Below are 17276 nucleotides of genomic sequence, written 5' to 3' on the forward strand. Positions count from 1 at the left end.
GTGTCCAATTCAGCCTATAATTACTGAATGTGGCTACTAAATGTTATAGTTCATGAAGTAGATAGTTGAGGAATTGAAGGAATTGAAGTGTTGGTCAATGACAATGTAAATATAGTATTCTACTTTCACTACTTTAATTTAGTAATAAAGGAATTGAAAATAGGATCATGTTATGGTTATTTGTAGAATATAACATCCTAATCTAATAATTGAAATATTAAGTTATATGCAAGAAATAACAATGTAATTTCATTTATTTGAAAGTATAATGCTTTAATACGAAAGGAAATTTTACATTTTATGTTTATTTGTTGAATATAGCACTCACTATTAAAGAAAGGATCATTTTTTATAACTCAAACATTATATGCATTTTTTTCTCAGGTTGGGGTGGCAAAGTTGAATACATAAATGATGATATTGATGAAATCCATGAAGAATGATCAACTTTTGTTACAGGCTTCATTTATCGGTGATCTTTTGTATCCATAAACAATATTTTTGTTAACAATGAAATGTTAGGTAGTGCATCATCTTCTAACATGTGGTGTACGATGTTTTTTGTTAACTGTGTGAATGTTAGGTATCATCCTCTTTTGAGATGTAGTGTACTATAATATTTTTGATACATTGTTTGACATTTAGATGAAATTGAATGTTTGGTATGTATATATGTTTCTTTATTATGCCTAAAATGCACATTGTGAAAGTGTATCGCAAATTGTTACTACGTTTATGACACGCAAAAGTGTGTCATCTTCATTTATGATAGAGGATTTAATGATACGCATTGCGTGTCGTCTTCTTTATGACAGGGCCCTCCTTTGTGTGTCGTAAGAGAGTGTCGTAAATGCGCGTCGTAAGGTTATGACACGCAAATGTGTGTCATCTTCCTTTATCATAGGGCTTTCCTAGACACGTATTTGCATGTCATCTGTGACTTTTATGACACACAATGTGTGTCATTAAAGGGTGTTTTTATAGTAGTGATTTAGGAAGTATGTCTGAATAAACACGAGCACTAACTTATTAGGGAAGATGCCTAAATGGTTTTTATGTTCTAAATGATTTATGCTATAAGATGCCTTATATGATTTATGATGTTATTGTTTGATCAGATCTATGGCCTAATGCCGACCGAATCTTAAAATTTTATGTGCTTAGGTTTCCAAACGTTTAATTATGGTATTAGAACTGACATGTAACTTTTTAGAGTAATAAGGAGGATTACACATCTAAACATTCTCTCTCTCTCTCTCTCTCTATATATATATATATATATATATATATATATATATATATATATATATATATATATATATATATATATATATATTCTCGTCCCGATACACTGAACGCATGCTTCCGTGAACATAACGTCATGGTGAAGAGTCGTAGCGAATTGAGTAAATGGAGGAAATGAGAAGGCTTACAATAGTGAATGACATGTATCAAAAGATATGGTACGAGTGGTATCTTGCCTTTAGAATGCATCTGATAAAATAACAGTACATCTAGAGGAGTACGATACATCCAAATGTACACATTTGATTGGTGGGATGATATAACGATTGGTGTAATTCCTGCAGTTGTCCTATCGTCTGGCATTTCCACCACCAACCAAGCTGAATCAGAATTGTTGTTAAAGATATGCATGGAAGAAGTCCTAGTAGAGTCTAGGGAAAATTTTAAGATTATTTGTACACATTCGTATGTTTTGAAATCATTTTGTGATTTTAGGAAATAAGAACTTGGGGACTGCGAGATAGTTCTTGGGACAAGTATGAGTAGGTTTGAAAGGTAGTAGAGGCCTATACTACCGGAAGCATAGGAATCACACTTGGATCAGTGAAAGTCACAAGGTTACCAAGGCGTTTGTAGCACCTAGTTCTTGGTATGTATTTCCTTCATTAGCTATTTATATATTTTTTGCATTTTGGCCTTGGACTCGGCGAGTTGAAGGACCACCTCGCCGAGTAGAAGCGAGACGGAACGCGGGACTTAAGTGATGAACTCGGCGAGTCGGGTCCCGGACTCGGCGAGTAGGTACTGTTCGGACAAAAACCCTAATATGAGGGTTTGCACTCTATTTAAGCAATGATATGACATCCATATTGCCCCTTATGCTCCCAAAACACTTCATTGAAACCCTAGCCATTTGTGCTTTGTTGAGGCCATTTTTGGTGTTCTTGTGTTGTTTTAAAGCTTGGTAGGAAGGAAGGAGGTTGGAACATGAGTTCGGGCCAGTAGATCCAGGGATTTTACTTCATTTTCAGCAGCTTCAAGGTATACTGCCCATGTATTGACTCATCTATGTGTTTATTCATTTTTAACTTGGGATCTCTTTGGATTGCTAAGTCATGTTTCGGAATTGGAAGTGTTGAGTGGGTTTTGACTTCAGATCTGGACCTTAAGAGGGGTCTCATGGCATAAAGGTGCCAACTTTAGGGCCATGGGAGCCCCATGCACATTGTAGGACACTTTATGTGGATTTTTGAGCTATAAACCCCATGCATGTGCATCAAGTTTGGAACTTTACGTATAAAGTGGACATTAGGAGGTCAGATCTATGGTTTTGGTGTGTTAGATCTCATTTAAATTGACTGTATGGAATTGGTCAAGACAGGACTCGGCGATTCCGTTCTAGGACTTGGCGAGTCCAAGGCATAAAGTCCCATATCTGATAAGAGTCTAAAGAACTTAGATGGGTGTTAGAGGGACTGTATAAGGTCACAAAGAGTGACCCAACGCATTGGACTTGGTTTTAGACTTGGAGTTCATGGGACTCGACGAGTGCTAGAACAGACTCAGCGAGTCCAAGACAATCTCCTTAAGATTGAAGATGAACTCGAGGAGTTGTTCATACAACTCGGTGAGTCGAGGTCAGACTTGTTCTTCGGATGAAGGTGAACTCGACGAGTTGTTCATACAACTCGGCGAGTCGGATGAGTTTCATGTAATGTTCATATAAGAGAGGAACTCGTCGAGGCGAAGCCAAACTCGACGAGTCGGGATGTGGATAAGGACGAGTAAAGGATGAGGGACTCGGCGAGTTGACGGCCCAACTCGGCGAGTCGGGTCAACTTGAAGTTGACTTTGACTTGGACTTGTTTGGGGGTAAAATAGTCATTTTACCCTAAGAGCAGATATCAGTTCTGACAGATTGTTTTTTGGGGATTGTAGCCAGAGGATTTCCGGAGCGGCAACAGGAAGAGACTTCCCACTCAGTTTGACAGCAGCTACTTGATCGAGGTGAGTTACCTTCCTGTAGCGGTGGGTCTACGAAAACAATGTCGGCCCACCAGTAGGATTTGTATGTTAGATGATTGGCTTTGTGATATCATCTAAGTTTGCTACTACCTGATATGTTATATGCTGGCATGATATGTTATATGTGATAGTAGTAGCGTTCGGTTGTTAGGACCGAAAGGTAGGTCAAACACCCCAGATATGTGTGACAGTATGTGATGATATGTTTATATCCTGGCATGTTGTGTTATATGTGATAGTGGTAGTAGGAAGGGAATAGTCCCCAAGTTCGGTTGTTAGGACCGAAGGGTAGTTCGAACACCCCAAATATTCCTGATAGTATGTTTATGTTATGATATATGTGATAGTAGCAGAAGGGGTGGAATAGTCCCCGAGGGCCGGTTGTTAGGACCGACGGGTAGGTCAACACCCCAGAATGGCTTGACACGGGTAGGTCAGCACCCCAGAATGGATTGACACGGGTAGGATGGCACCCCAGAATGGCCGCACGGGTAGGTCGGCACCCCAGAATGGTCGTACCGAGTAGGTCGGGCACCCCATAATTTCTCGACAGTATGTATGTTACGCGATTGTATGGTATGTGGTATAATGGGGGAACTCACTAACCTTCGTGCTTACAGTTTATAGTTTTGGTTTCAGGTACCTCTTCAGCAAAGAGGAAGGAGCTGGCACGGTAGCGGCACATCATACACACACATGTTGGTTTTCCGCATTTGAGTTTCTTAGGATTGTACTCTGACATTGCTTTATTTTGTGAGTGGTTTTCAGACATCAGTTGTGGATTTATTAAAAGTTATTATTGGCTGCCATTTTCTTATAAATGTTTCTAAAATCAATTAACTAAAAATGAAATTTTTGTACTTGAAAATTGGGTCGTTACAAGTTGGTATCAGAGCCCTGGTTTGAGAGATTCGGACACACCTTCGGGGGTGCCTGGACTCAAACCAAGGGATTAAAAGATTTTTTTTAACAAAGAAAATGACTTTCTAAATGCTAGGATTAAAGAGTTTTGAGAAGGAACAAGTGTGTGATGTGCGCAACCGGCCGAGCTCAAGTAAGTATTCCCCATAGTACCCATACAAGTTATCTTATGTTTATCAGTTGCAGTAGAACATCATGCTAGAATAGGACTAAGGATCTAGGGATGATGCCTTATGTGCCTGCTTTATGTGCTTCAACTTATGAGAATTGCATGCTAGTAATGAGTAGACAGTAATAGGATAGCCTCTTTAGGTTATGTCTGGTAGTATGAGCTCAGCATTATATGCTAGTTCAGCTTCTCATTATAAGAATATATTAGTTTGATTAGTTTTCCTGCGTCCGAATGCCGCTTGCTTTGTGCTTTGTGGGACTCTGAGTGATGAGAGTTAGCCATTAGGTGAATACGTCACGTCACATGTGATCAGGGTTGAATAATCTCAGAGTATTGGATTTGAACCTATTTTGCAACTCTCGTTTGAGTCTAACCGTTGTAGGGACGAGTCTTTTACTCGAAGGATTATCTGAGCCTCATCACATGTGATGGTAGTCAGGTAATGGCTAATTGGCATTACAAGGAGGCCTTCAGCAGCTGAGGACCAGTTTGGGTGTAGTCAGAGATTTTCCCTAGGGTAAGCCTAGAATGGAATGGTAGAGAATCAACAGTGATAAAAGGGGACTTTGTGGAGTCAAGGCAGTCCTTGAGGAAGGTACGGATAGATGTGGAAGATAGTATGGGCCCGCACTACTGAAAGCAGAGGATCCGTACCTAAATTGAGGAAGGTTGAGACAAGACCAGGGAACTTGTAGTGGATGTGATCCCTCTAGATGTATCAGTATCACTAACGGTTGGTATTACGTTTTGCAAAATGGTGGTACTACGTCAGAGGCCAGTGGTGGGTAGCTCAGGAGAGGGATCGGGTTCGGTTTCAGGCTCCGAACTAGTGGATGAGAGACTACGCATGTTCATCATGTCTGAGATCACTAGAGGCATCCTTGATGTGACCCCGGTCATCTTTGGGTCGATCAAGGAAGGGATTGTGGAGCTGATGGAGGATCGCCTTAGGGCGTTCTGGAGTGACATGGCATCTGGCCAGTCAGGATCCCGCACGCTGTCCTTTAAGGACTTCAGGTGTAGTGGTGCGCCAGATTTCCATGGGGCGAAGGACCCCATTGCTGCCAGACGATGGATTGCAGACATTGAGCCCGCACAACTGACCAGCTTTTGCCCCGAGGGGTCGAAGTTACGATTTGCAGCAGGGTGTTTGAGGGACCAGGCTAGGGATTGGTGGGAGTCGGTTGGTGACTCTCTGGGAGCCTCGGCTGTTGAGGCTATGGCATGGTCGGATTTTGTGACTCGGTTCCGAGCAGAGTTTGCGCCAGCTGTACAGCTTCAGCAGCTGGCCAGTGAGTTTTTAGACATGAGACAGACTACGGAGACTGTGGCGGGGATCACCGCCAAGTTCTGGGAGAGGGCATTGTTGTTGCCCTAGTATGCGGGGGATAAGGATATGAGGAGGACCCACTATCATGACATGCTGCGAGCCGACATTCGTGAGCATGTTAGTTTTTCAGCTTGCCCTACCCTGGATTCCATGATTGCCAGGGCAAGGGAGAGGGAGATTGATCTGGAGCATGTTCGGAAGAGGAAGATAGAGGAGGGTCAGATGAATGGGGCTTCGAGGAAGAAGCCTAATGGATCAGATGGTAGGCCGAAAGGCCAGTTAGGACCGGGCCACTGTAGGAAATGCAGCAGGCGACATTTGGGGGCGTGTAGATTGGGATCGTCGGGCTGCTACAAGTGCAGCAAGACGGGGCACTTCAGCAGGAATTGTACTGCCCCTACACCAGTTATTCAGGCGCCTGAGTTCCTATGTTTCCACTGCAACCAGAGGGGCCACAAGAAGGCCAACTGCCCCCAGTTGACAGCGGCATCAACACCAGTGAAGGTGCCAACTCCAGCAACCTTGAGGATCACCGATGGCCGGGAGGGCAAGGCGGAGGCTCCAGTGGTCAGGAGCCAGGCATTCCAGTTAACTACCGAGGAGGGACGCGCTTCACCTGATGTGGTGACGGGTATGATTTCTTATCTTTTGATTTTGTGATATGTTGTTGTGATTTTGATATGTTATGTGTGTGCTCTTTTTAGGATCGTTCCATGTGAACGGTATCCCAGTTCAGGTATTATTTGATTCGGGGGCTACCCAATCATTTGTCTCTCTTTCGCTTAGCAAGAAGTTTCCTTTGTATTCGGGCATGCTGGATTGCCCTTTAGAGGTAGAGATTGCTGATGACCGATCGGTGCAAGCATCGACGGTATTCCGAGACTGTGTGTTGAGAATATTCGAGGAGCGTTACCTGGTGGACTTAGTTCCTATTCCGTTGAGAGGGAACAAGGTGATTATAGGCATGGATTGGTTGAGCCCCAGTGGGGCAGTGATAGATTGCGCACGTCAGCTGGTTCGGATCAGGACCCCAAGTGGGGGAGAGTGGGTAGTTCAGGGCGAGAGGCCACAGCAAGGACCAGCGGTATGTTCAGCATCGAGAGCTAGGCGTTACCTTCATCAGGGTTGCACAGGATATGTCGCTTATGTCATGGACACCCGAGAGGCGGGTAAGGAGACAGTGGCGATGTGCCCGTGGTATGAGAATTTACGGATGTATTCCCCGAGGAGTTGCTTGGGATACCTCCGGAGAGGCAGGTGGAGTTCAGGATCGACCTTGTCCCTGGGGCAGCTCCAATAGCCAAGGCACCGTATCGGCTGGCTCCTTCCTAGATGCAGGAGTTGTCAACACAGTTGAAGGAGCTGTTAGACCAGGGATTCATTCGACCGAGTAGTTCTCCCTGGGGAGCCTCAATTCCATTTTTGAGGAAGAAGGACGGGTCGCATCGGATGTTTATAGATTATTGGGAGCTGAACAAGGTAATGGTGAAGAACCGTTACCCACTCCCAAGGATTGATGACCTCTTTGACCAGCTGCAGGGAGCATCTTGGTTCTCCAAGATTGATCTGCATTCAGGGAACCACCAGATGAGGGTCAGAGAGGAGGATGTACAGAAGACTGCGTTTCGGATGCGCTATGGCCACTACGAGTTTGTAGTGACGCCCTTCGGGCTCACCAATGCTCCTGTCGCGTTCATGGATGTAGCACCTAGTTCTTGGTACGTATTCTCTTCTTTAAAATATTTTGCATTTTGGCCTTGGACTCGGTGAGTTGAAGGACCAAATCGCCGAGTAGAAGCGGGATGAGATGCGGAGTTTAAGTTGTGGACTCGACGAGTCGAGTCCCGGACTCGGCGAGTAGGCCCTGTCTAGACAAAAACCCTAATACGAGGGTTTGCACCCTATTTAAACACCTTAACTCGGTTTCCTTTGTCCCATTTGCTCCCAGAAGACCCCCATAGCAAACCCTAGCCGTTATTAAAGCAATCTAAGGCATTTGGAGTGATTTTGGTGATTTTGTTATCCAAGGAAGGAAGGAAAAGCTTGAAGGATCAAGAGGAGGCTTGCGGGATCCGATTTTGAACATCATTTGCAGTCTTTAGAAGGTATAAAGTCTATACCTTGTTTGCTCTTTAGATAGATCCCATTTTGTGGAGTTTTAGGGCTTTTCTAAGCCATTTTGGTCACCAACCATGTTTGCAAGCATCGTTGGGGTTGATGTTTCGGATCTAGGACCTAAGAGGGGTTGCAAGGCAGAAAGGAGGCCCCATGCATTATAAGAGCTTGTTTTAGGACCTTTTGAGCTCAAAGTCCCATGCAAGCACGTAAAGGTTGTAACTTTACGTGCTAGATCGACTATAGAAGCATAGATCTATCTTTTGATCAAGGGTTGTACATCAGAAATCGAAGTTCTAGTGAAGGGATGTGACCGACTCGACGAGTCCATTCTTGGACTCGGCGAGTCCAAGGTTTCTGTCCCATTCAGTGAGGGTCAAAAGGACCTAGTTGAGTGTGGAAAGGTTTTAGGGAGTCCCAGGGAGTGAGCCAACGTTCCGGACTAAGCCATTGTTCTGGAAATTCATGGGACTCGGTGAGTGCATGAGCAGACTCGGTGAGTCCAAGGCAATCTTCTTAAGGATGAAGAAGAACTCGACGAGTTGTTCATCAACTCGACGAGTTGAGGACAGAACTTGTTCATCAGATGAAGGTAAACTCAGTGAGTCGGATGAGTTTTCATGTGATGTTCATATTAGAGAAGAACTCGTCGAATTGACGGCCAAACTCGACGAGTGGGTTCATGGATGAGGACGAGTAAAGGGATAGGGACTCGGCGAGTTGGCGAGCTAACTCGGCGAGTCAGGTCAACTGGAAGTTGACTTTGACTTTGACTTGGTCAGGGGTAAAATGGTCATTTTACCCTAAGAACAGTTAGCAGTGTATGACTAAGTCTTTTGTGGGAATTATAGCCGGAGGATTTCCGGAGCAGCAGTTTCAGCTGTCAGAGGATTCCCGCATAGTTCAGCAGCTACTACGAGGTGAGTTACCTTCCAGTAGCGGTGGGTCTACGGCCACAATGTTGGCCCACCAGTAGGAGTTGTATGTTAGATGATTGTCTTTGTGATATCATCTAGGTTTGCTACTACCTGATATGTTATATGTTGGCATGATATGCAATATGTGATAGTAGTAGAGTTCGGTTGTTAGGATCAATGGGTAGGTTAGACACCCCAGATATGTCTGACAATATGTGATGATATGTTTATATGCTGGCATGATATGTTAAATGTGATAGTGGTAGTAGGAGGGGAATAGTCCCCAAGTTCGGTTGTTAGGATCGAAGGGTAGTTCTGACACCCCAGATATGTCTGATATTATGTTTATGTTATGATATATGTGATAGTAGCAGTAGGGGGTCGAATAGTCCCCGAGGGTCGGTTATTAGGACCGACGGGCAGGTCAGCACCCCAGAATGGCTTGACATGGGTAGGGAGGTACCCTAGAATGGCCGCATGGGTAGGACAGCACCCCAAAATGGTCACATGGGTAGGTCGGCACCCCAGAATGGTCGTACCGGGTAGGTCGGGCACCCCATAATTGGCTAGCAATATGTATGTTATGTGATTGTATGGTATGTGGTACGATGGGGGAACTCACTAAGCTTCGTGCTTATAGCTTATAGTTTTGGTTTCAGGTACCTCTTCAGCTAAGGGGAAGGAGCTGGTGCAGTAGCGGCACATCATACACACACATTGTTTTCTGCATTATGAGTTATTCTGGGATTTGTACTCTGACATTATTATGTTTTTACGATTCGGTTTTCAGACACGAGACATGTTTTTATGAAATGATATGATCGGTTGATATTATGTTATAAATATTTTGCAAATCACTTAATCAAAAATGAAATTTTTGGACATGAAAAATTGGGTCGTTACAAGTTGGTATCAGAGCCCTGATTTGAGGGATTCGGACACACCTTCAGGGGTGTCTGGACTCAAATCGAGGGATTAGAAGATTTTATAAGAAAATGTTTTTCTAAAGAATAAGACAGAAGAGTTTTTGAGAAGGAGAAAGTGTGTGATGTGCGCAACCGGCCGAGTTCAAGTAAGTATTCCCCAAAGTACCCATACAATGTTATACTATGTTTATCAGATTCAGTAGAACAACATGCTAGAATAGGACTAAGGATCTAGGAATGATGCCTTATGTGCCTGCTCTATGTGCTTCAGCTTATATGAATTACATGCTAGTATTAAGTAGACAACATTAGGATAGCCTGTTTAGGTTATGCTTGATAGTAGGAGCTTAGCAGTGTATGCTAGTGTAGCTTCTCATTATGAGAACAAATTTGCTTGAGTAATTTTCCTGCGTCTGAATGCTGCTTGCTTTGTGCTTTGAGGGACTCTGAGTGATGGGAGTTAGCCATTAGGTAAATACGTCACGTCACATGTGATCAGGGTTGAATAATCTCATAGTGCTGGATTTGGCCCTATTGTGCAGCTATTGTCTGAGTCTAACCGTTGTAGGGAAGAGTCTGTTACTCGAAGGATTATTTGAGCCTCATTGCATGAGATGGTATTCAGGTAATGGCTAATTGGCGTTATAAGGAGGCCTTCAGCAACTGAGGACCGGTTTGGGTGGAGTCAGAGATTTTCCCTAGGGTAATCCTAGAATGGGAATAGCAGAGAATCAGCAGTGGTGAAAGGGACTTGGTGGAGTCATGGCAGACCTTGAGGAAGGTATGGATAGATGTGGAAGGTAGTATGGGCCCATACTACTGAAAGCAGAGGATCCGTACCCGAATTAAGGAAGGCTAAGGCAAGACCAAGGAACTTGTAGTGGATGTGATCCCTCTAGAGGTATCGGTATCACTAACGGTTGGTATTATGTTTTGTAGAATGGTGGTACTATGACAGAGGCCAGTAGTTGGCAGTTCAGGAGAGGGATCGGGTTCGGGATCAGGTTTCGAGCCAGTAGATGAGAGGCTACGTGAGTTCATCGTGTCAAAGATCACTAGAGGCATCCTTGAGTCGACCCCCATCATCTTGGGGTCGATCAAGGAAGGGATAGTTGAGCTGATGGAGGATGGCCTCATGGCGTTCAGGAGTGATATGGCGTCTGGCCAGTCAGGATCTTGCACACTGTCAGACGATGGATTCCATGGGGCGAAGGACCCCTTTGCTGTCAGACGATGGATTCCAGACATTGAGTCCTCACAGTTGGCCAGCTTCTGCCCCGAGGGGTCGAAGGTGAGATATGCAGCAGGGTGTTTGAGAGACAGAGCTAGAGACTGGTGGGAGTCTGTTGGTGACTCATTGGGAGCCTCGGCTGTGGAGGATATGACCTGGTCGGACTTTGTGAACATATTCAGGGCGGAGTGTGCGCCAGCTGTAGAGCTTCAGCAGTTGGCCAGAGAATTTTTGGACATGAGGCAGACTACGGAGACTGTGTCGGAGATCACCACCAAGTTCCGGGAGAGGGAATTGCTAGTGCCCCAGTATGCGGGAGATGAGGATATGAGGTGGACCCGCTATCATGACATGCTGCGAGCCGACATTCGGGAGCATGTTAGTTTTTCCGCTTGCCCTACCCTGGATTCCATGATTGCCAGGGCTAGGGACAGGGAGATTGATCTGGAGCATGTCCGGAAGAGGAAGACTGAGGAGGGTCAAACGACTGGGGCTTCGGGGAAGATGCCCAAGGGATCAAACGGTAGGCCGAAAGGCCAGTCAGGATCGGGCCGCTACAGGAAATTTGGCAGGCCACATGAGGGGGCATGTAGATTGGGATCGTTGGGCTGTTATAAGTGCGGCAAGACGGGGCACTTCAGCAGGGACTGTACTGCGCCTGCACCGGTTGTTCAGACGTCTGAGTTGCTATGTTTCCACTGCAACCAGAGGGGCCATAAGAAGGCCAATTGCCATCAATTGACAGCAGCATCAGCGCCAGTGAAGGCGCCAGCTCCAGCGACCCTGCGGATCACTGATGGCCGGTAGGGCAAGGCAGAGGCTCCAATGGTGAGGAGCTGGGCATTCTAGTTGACTACCGAGGAGGCCGCGCTACACCCGATGTGGTGACGGGTATGATTTGTTATTTATGTTGTTATGATATGCTGCTATGATTTTGATATGTTATGTATGTGCTCTGTTTAGGATCGTTCCATGTGAACGGTATTCCAATTCAGGTATTGTTTGATTCGGGTGCTAATCGATCATTTGTCTCTCTTGCGCTTAACAAGAAGTTCCATGAGTCTTCGAGCATGTTGGATTGCCCTTTAGAGGTAGAGATTGCAGATGACCGACCGGTGCGAGCATCGACGGTATTCCAAGACTGTGTGCTGAGAATATTCGATGAGCGTTATCTGGTTGACATGGTTCCTATTCCGTTGAGAGGGAACAAGGTGATTATAGGCATGGATTGGTTGAGCCCCAATAGGGAAGTGATAGATTGCGCACAACAGCTGGTTCGGATCAGGACCCCAAGTGGGGAGAGTTGGTAGTTCAGGGCGAGAGGCCACAGCAAGGACCAACGGTTTGTTCAACAACGACGGCTAGGCATTACCTTCAGCAGGGTTGCGCAGGATATGTCGCGTATGTCATGGACACCCGGGAGACGTGTAGGGTGACAATGGATGATGTGCCCGTGGTGCAAGAGTTTACGGATGTATTCCCCGTGGAATTGCAAGGGATACCTCCGGAGAGGGGGGTAGAGTTCAGGACCGACCTAGTCCCTGGTGCGGCTCCGATAGCCAAGGCACCGTATCGGTTGGCTCCTCCTGAGATGCAGGAGTTGTCTAGACAGCTCCAGGAGCTATTAGACAAGGGATTCATTAGACCGAGTAGTTCTCCCTGGGGAGCCCCAATTCTGTTTGTGAGGAATAAGGACGGGTCGCATCGGATGTGTATAGATTATCGGGAGCTGAACAAGGTAACGGTGAAGAACCGTTACCCACTCCTGAGGATTGATGACCACTTTGACCAGCTGCAGGGAGCATCTTGGTTCTCCAAGATTGATTTACGTTCAAGATATCATCAGATGAGGGTCAGAGAGGAGGATGTATAGAAGACTGCGTTTCGGACGTGTTATGGCCACTACGAGTTTGTGGTGATGCCCTTCGGGCTCACCAATGCTCCTGTCGTGTTCATGGACCTCATGAACCGCGTGTGTAGACCGATGTTAGACCGGTCAGTGATAGTGTTTATTGATGATAACTTGTTCCAAGACGCAGGAGGAGCACGAGGAGCACCTACGGGAGGTGTTGGAGACCTTAAGGAGGGAGAAATTGTATGCTAAGTTCTCCAAGTGTGAGTTCTGGTTGCACGAGGTGCAGTTCCTTGGGCATCTCATCAACCAGAACGGGATTTCAGTGGACCCGACCAAAGTGGAGGTCATGATGAGATAAGAGGTTCCAAAGTCTCCATCTGAGATTCGGATTTCCCTAGGATTAGCTGGATACTATCAGAGATTCATCCAGGATTTCTCCAAGATAGTCGTACACCTGACCAGGCTAACAAGGAAGGTCGTGGTCTTTCGATGGGGGCCTGAGCAGCAGGCCGCGTTTGAGACACTGAGGCAGAGATTGTGCGAGGCGCCAATCTTAGCCCTGCCAGAGGGCATGGAGGATTTTGTTGTGTACTGCGATGCGTCCATCTCAGGTTTGGGCACAATATTGATGCAGAGAGGGCATGGCATCACCTACGCCTCGAGGCAGCTGAAGCCTCACGAGGCGAACTACCCGACGCATGATTTGGAGCTGGGGGCTGTTGTGTTCGCTCTCAAGATTTGGTGTCATTACCTCTATGGGGTTCGCTGTACCATCTACACGGACCATAAGAATTTGAGGTACCTCATGGATCAGCCGAATCTAAACATGAGGTAGCATCGGTCGATGGAAGTGGTAAAGGATTACGATTGCGAGATCCTTTATCACCCGGGGAAGGCCAATGTAGTGGCCGACGCGCTTAGCCGCAAGGCAGCACCGATCAGGGATATCTGCCTGAGGATGACAGTCGTGACTCCGCTGTTGGAGCGGATTTGGGAGGCCCAGCAGGAGGCCATGAAGGAGGAACATCAAAAGAGCGAGCGGATTGTGGAGCAGGTTTCCTCCTTCGACTATGACAGCCAAGGATTACTGACACTACACCGTAGGGTGTGGGTGCCATACCACGGGGGTGTGCGCCAGGTTCTGATGGAGGAGGCGCACAAATCTCGTTTCTCCATTCATCTTGGGGCGACAAAGATGTATAGGGATCTTCGTTTGGACTATTGGTAGCCCTGAATGAAGCGGGATGTAGCATGGTACGTGGAGCAGTGCTTGACCTGTAGGAAGGTCAAGTCCGCGCACCATAGGCCACACAGCAAGATGCAGCCGTTGGATATTCCGTTGTGGAAATGGGAAGATATTACGATAGATTTTATCACAAAGCTTCCACGGACCGCGCGGGGAGTGGATTCGATTTGGGTCATTATCGTTCGATTGACCAAGAGCGCCCATTTTATTCCGATTCAGAAGAGTATTTCGGCCGCAAGGTTGGATGATATCTATATTAGGGAGGTAGTGGCGCGGCACGGGGTGCCAATATCGGTGATTTCAGACAGGGATGTGCGGTTCACTTCCAAATTTTGGAAGAAGTTTCATGACGAGTTGGGTACTCGTCTACATTTTAGCACCGCCTTTCACCCACAGACGGATGGTCAGAGTGAGCAGACCATCCAGACCCTGGAGGATATGCTTCAAGCTTGCGTATTAGACTTCGGAGGTAGCTGGGATACCTACCTTCCATTGGCAGAGTTCTCCTATAACAATAGTTATCATGCGAGCATTGATCGTCCTCCCTTCGAGATGCTATATGGGAGGAAGTGCAGGACCCCGATATGTTGGGACGAGGTTGGCCAGAGGGTGATGGAGAGCACCGAGGTAGTGCTCAAGACAACAGAGAAGATACAGCAGGTCCGGAGCAGGCTTCAGACTGCTCAGAGTTGGCAGAAAAGCTATGCCAATAAGCGCTGATCAGACCTGGAGTTCCAGGTCAGGGATATGGTTCTCCTGAAGGTGTCACCATGGAAAGGCGTTATCCGATTTAGGAAGCGGGTAACTTGGGCCCCGGGTTCATTGGACCGTTTAGGGTTGTAGCCCGGGTGGGAAAGGTGGCGTATAGGCTAGATTTTCCAGCAGAACTCAGTCAGATACACAACACTTTCCATGTTTCTCAGCTGCGAAAGTGCCTGGTGGACGCCTCAGCAGTGGTACCCTTGGAGGACATTCAGGTCGATGGCAGCCTGAACTACATTGAGCGACCGGTGGAAATCCTTGACCAGAAGTCGAAGGATCTGAGGAACAAGAGAGTGGAGCTCGTGAAGGTGCAATGGCAGCACCAGAAGGGGTCGGAGTGGACTTGGGAGCCGGTGGACGAGATGATGGAGCATTACCCCAAGCTGTTTCAGGATCGAGCAGCAGACATCGAGGACGAAGTCTAAAATAAGTGGGGGAGATTTGTAGCACATGGTTCTTGGTACGTATTCTCTTCTTTAAAATATTTTGCATTTTGGCCTTGGACTCGGCGAGTTGAAGGAACAACTCGCCGAGTAAAAGTGGGATGACATGTGGAGTTTAAGCTGTGGACTCGACGAGTCGAGTCCCGGACTCGGCGAGTAGGCCCTGTGTGGACAAAAACCCTAATCCGAGGGTTTGCACCCTATTTAAACACCTTAAATCGTCCTCCTTTGTCCCATTTGCTCCCAGAAGACCCCCATAGCAAACCCTAGCCGTTATGAAAGCAATATAAGGCATTTGGAGTGATTTTGGTGATTTTGTGATCCAAGGAAGGAAGGAAAAGCTTGAAGGATCAAGAGGAGGCTTGAGGGATCCGATTTTGAACATCATTTGCAGTCTTTAGAAGGTATAAAGTCTATACCTTGTTTGCTCTTTAGATAGATCCCATTTTGTGGAGTTTTAGGGCTTTTCTAAGCCATTTTGGTCACCAACCATGTTTGCAAGCATGGTTGGGGATTAATGTTTCGGATCTAGGTCCTAAGAGGGGTTGCAAGGCAGAAAGGAGTGGCTCTTGCACTCAAAGAAGGCCCCATGCATTGTAAGAGCTTGTTTTAGGACCTTTTGAGCTCAAAGTCCCATGCAAGCACGTAGAGGTTGTAACTTTACGTGCTAGATTGACTGTAGAAGCATAGATCTATCTTTTGATCAAGGGTTGTACATCAGAAATCGAAGTTCTAGTGAAGGGATGTGACCGACTCGACGAGTCCATTCTTGGACTCAGCGAGTCCAAGGTTTCTGTCCCATTCAGTGAGGCTCAAAAGGACCCAGTTGAGTGTGGAAAGGTTTTAGGGAGTCCCGGGGAGTGGCCCAACGTTCCGGACTAAGCCATTGTTCTGGAAATTCATGGGACTCGGCGAGTGCATGAGCAGACTCGGCGAGTCCAAGGCAATCTTCTTAAGGATGAAGAAGAACTCGACAAGTTGTTCATCAACTCGGCGAGTCGAGGACAGAACTTGTTCATCAGATGAAGGTGAACTCGACGAGTTGTTCATCAACTCGGCGAGGCGGATGAGTTTTCATGTGATGTTCATATAAGAGAAGAACTCGTCGAGTTGACGGCCCAACTCGACGAGTGGTGTCATGGATGAGGACGAGTAAAGGGATAGGAACTCGGCGAGTTGGCGAAGCAACTCGACGAGTCAGGTCAACTGGAAGTTGACTTTGACTTTGACTTGGTCAGGGGTAAAATGGTCATTTTACCCTAAGAACAGTTAGCAGTGTATGACTAAGTGTTTTGTGGGAATTATAGCCGGAGGATTTCCTAAGCAGCAGTAGCGGCAGTTAGAGGATTCCCGCACAATTCAGCAGCTACTACGAGGTGAGTTACCTTCCAGTAGCGGTGGGTCTACAGCCACAATGACGGCCCTCCAGTAGGAGTTGTATGTTAGATGATAGTCTTTGTGATATCATCTAGGTTTGCTACTACCTGATACGTTATATGTTGGTATCATATGTTATATGTGATAGTAGTAGAGTTCGGTTGTTAGGACCGAAGGGTAGGTCAGACACACCAAATATGTCTGACAATATGTGATGATATGTTTATATGCTGGCATGATATGTTATATGTGATAGTGGTAGTAGGAGGGGAATAGTCCCCATGTTCGGTTGTTCGGACCGAAGGGTAGTTCGGACACCCCAGATATGTCTGATAATATGTTTATGTTATGATATATGTGATAGTAGTAGTAGGGGGTGGAATAGTCCCCGAGGGTCGGTTGTTAGGAATGACGGGCAGGCCAGCACCCCAAAATGGCTTGACACGGGTAGGACGGCACCCCAGAATGGCCGCATGGGTAGGACGGCACCCCAAAATGGCCGCATGGTTAGGTCGGCACCCCAGAATGGTCGTACGGGTAGGTCGGCACCCCATAATGGCTGTACCGGGTAGGTCGGGCACCCCAGAATTTCCTGGCAATATGTATGTTATGTGATTGTATGGTATGTGGTACGATGGGGGAACTCACTAAGCTTCGTGCTTATAGTTTATAGTTTGGTTTCAGGTACCTCTTCAGCTAAGGGGAAGGAGC

This window comes from Lactuca sativa, chromosome 9, assembly GCF_002870075.4.
Source record: "Lactuca sativa cultivar Salinas chromosome 9, Lsat_Salinas_v11, whole genome shotgun sequence".
Taxonomy (NCBI): Eukaryota; Viridiplantae; Streptophyta; class Magnoliopsida; order Asterales; family Asteraceae; genus Lactuca; species Lactuca sativa.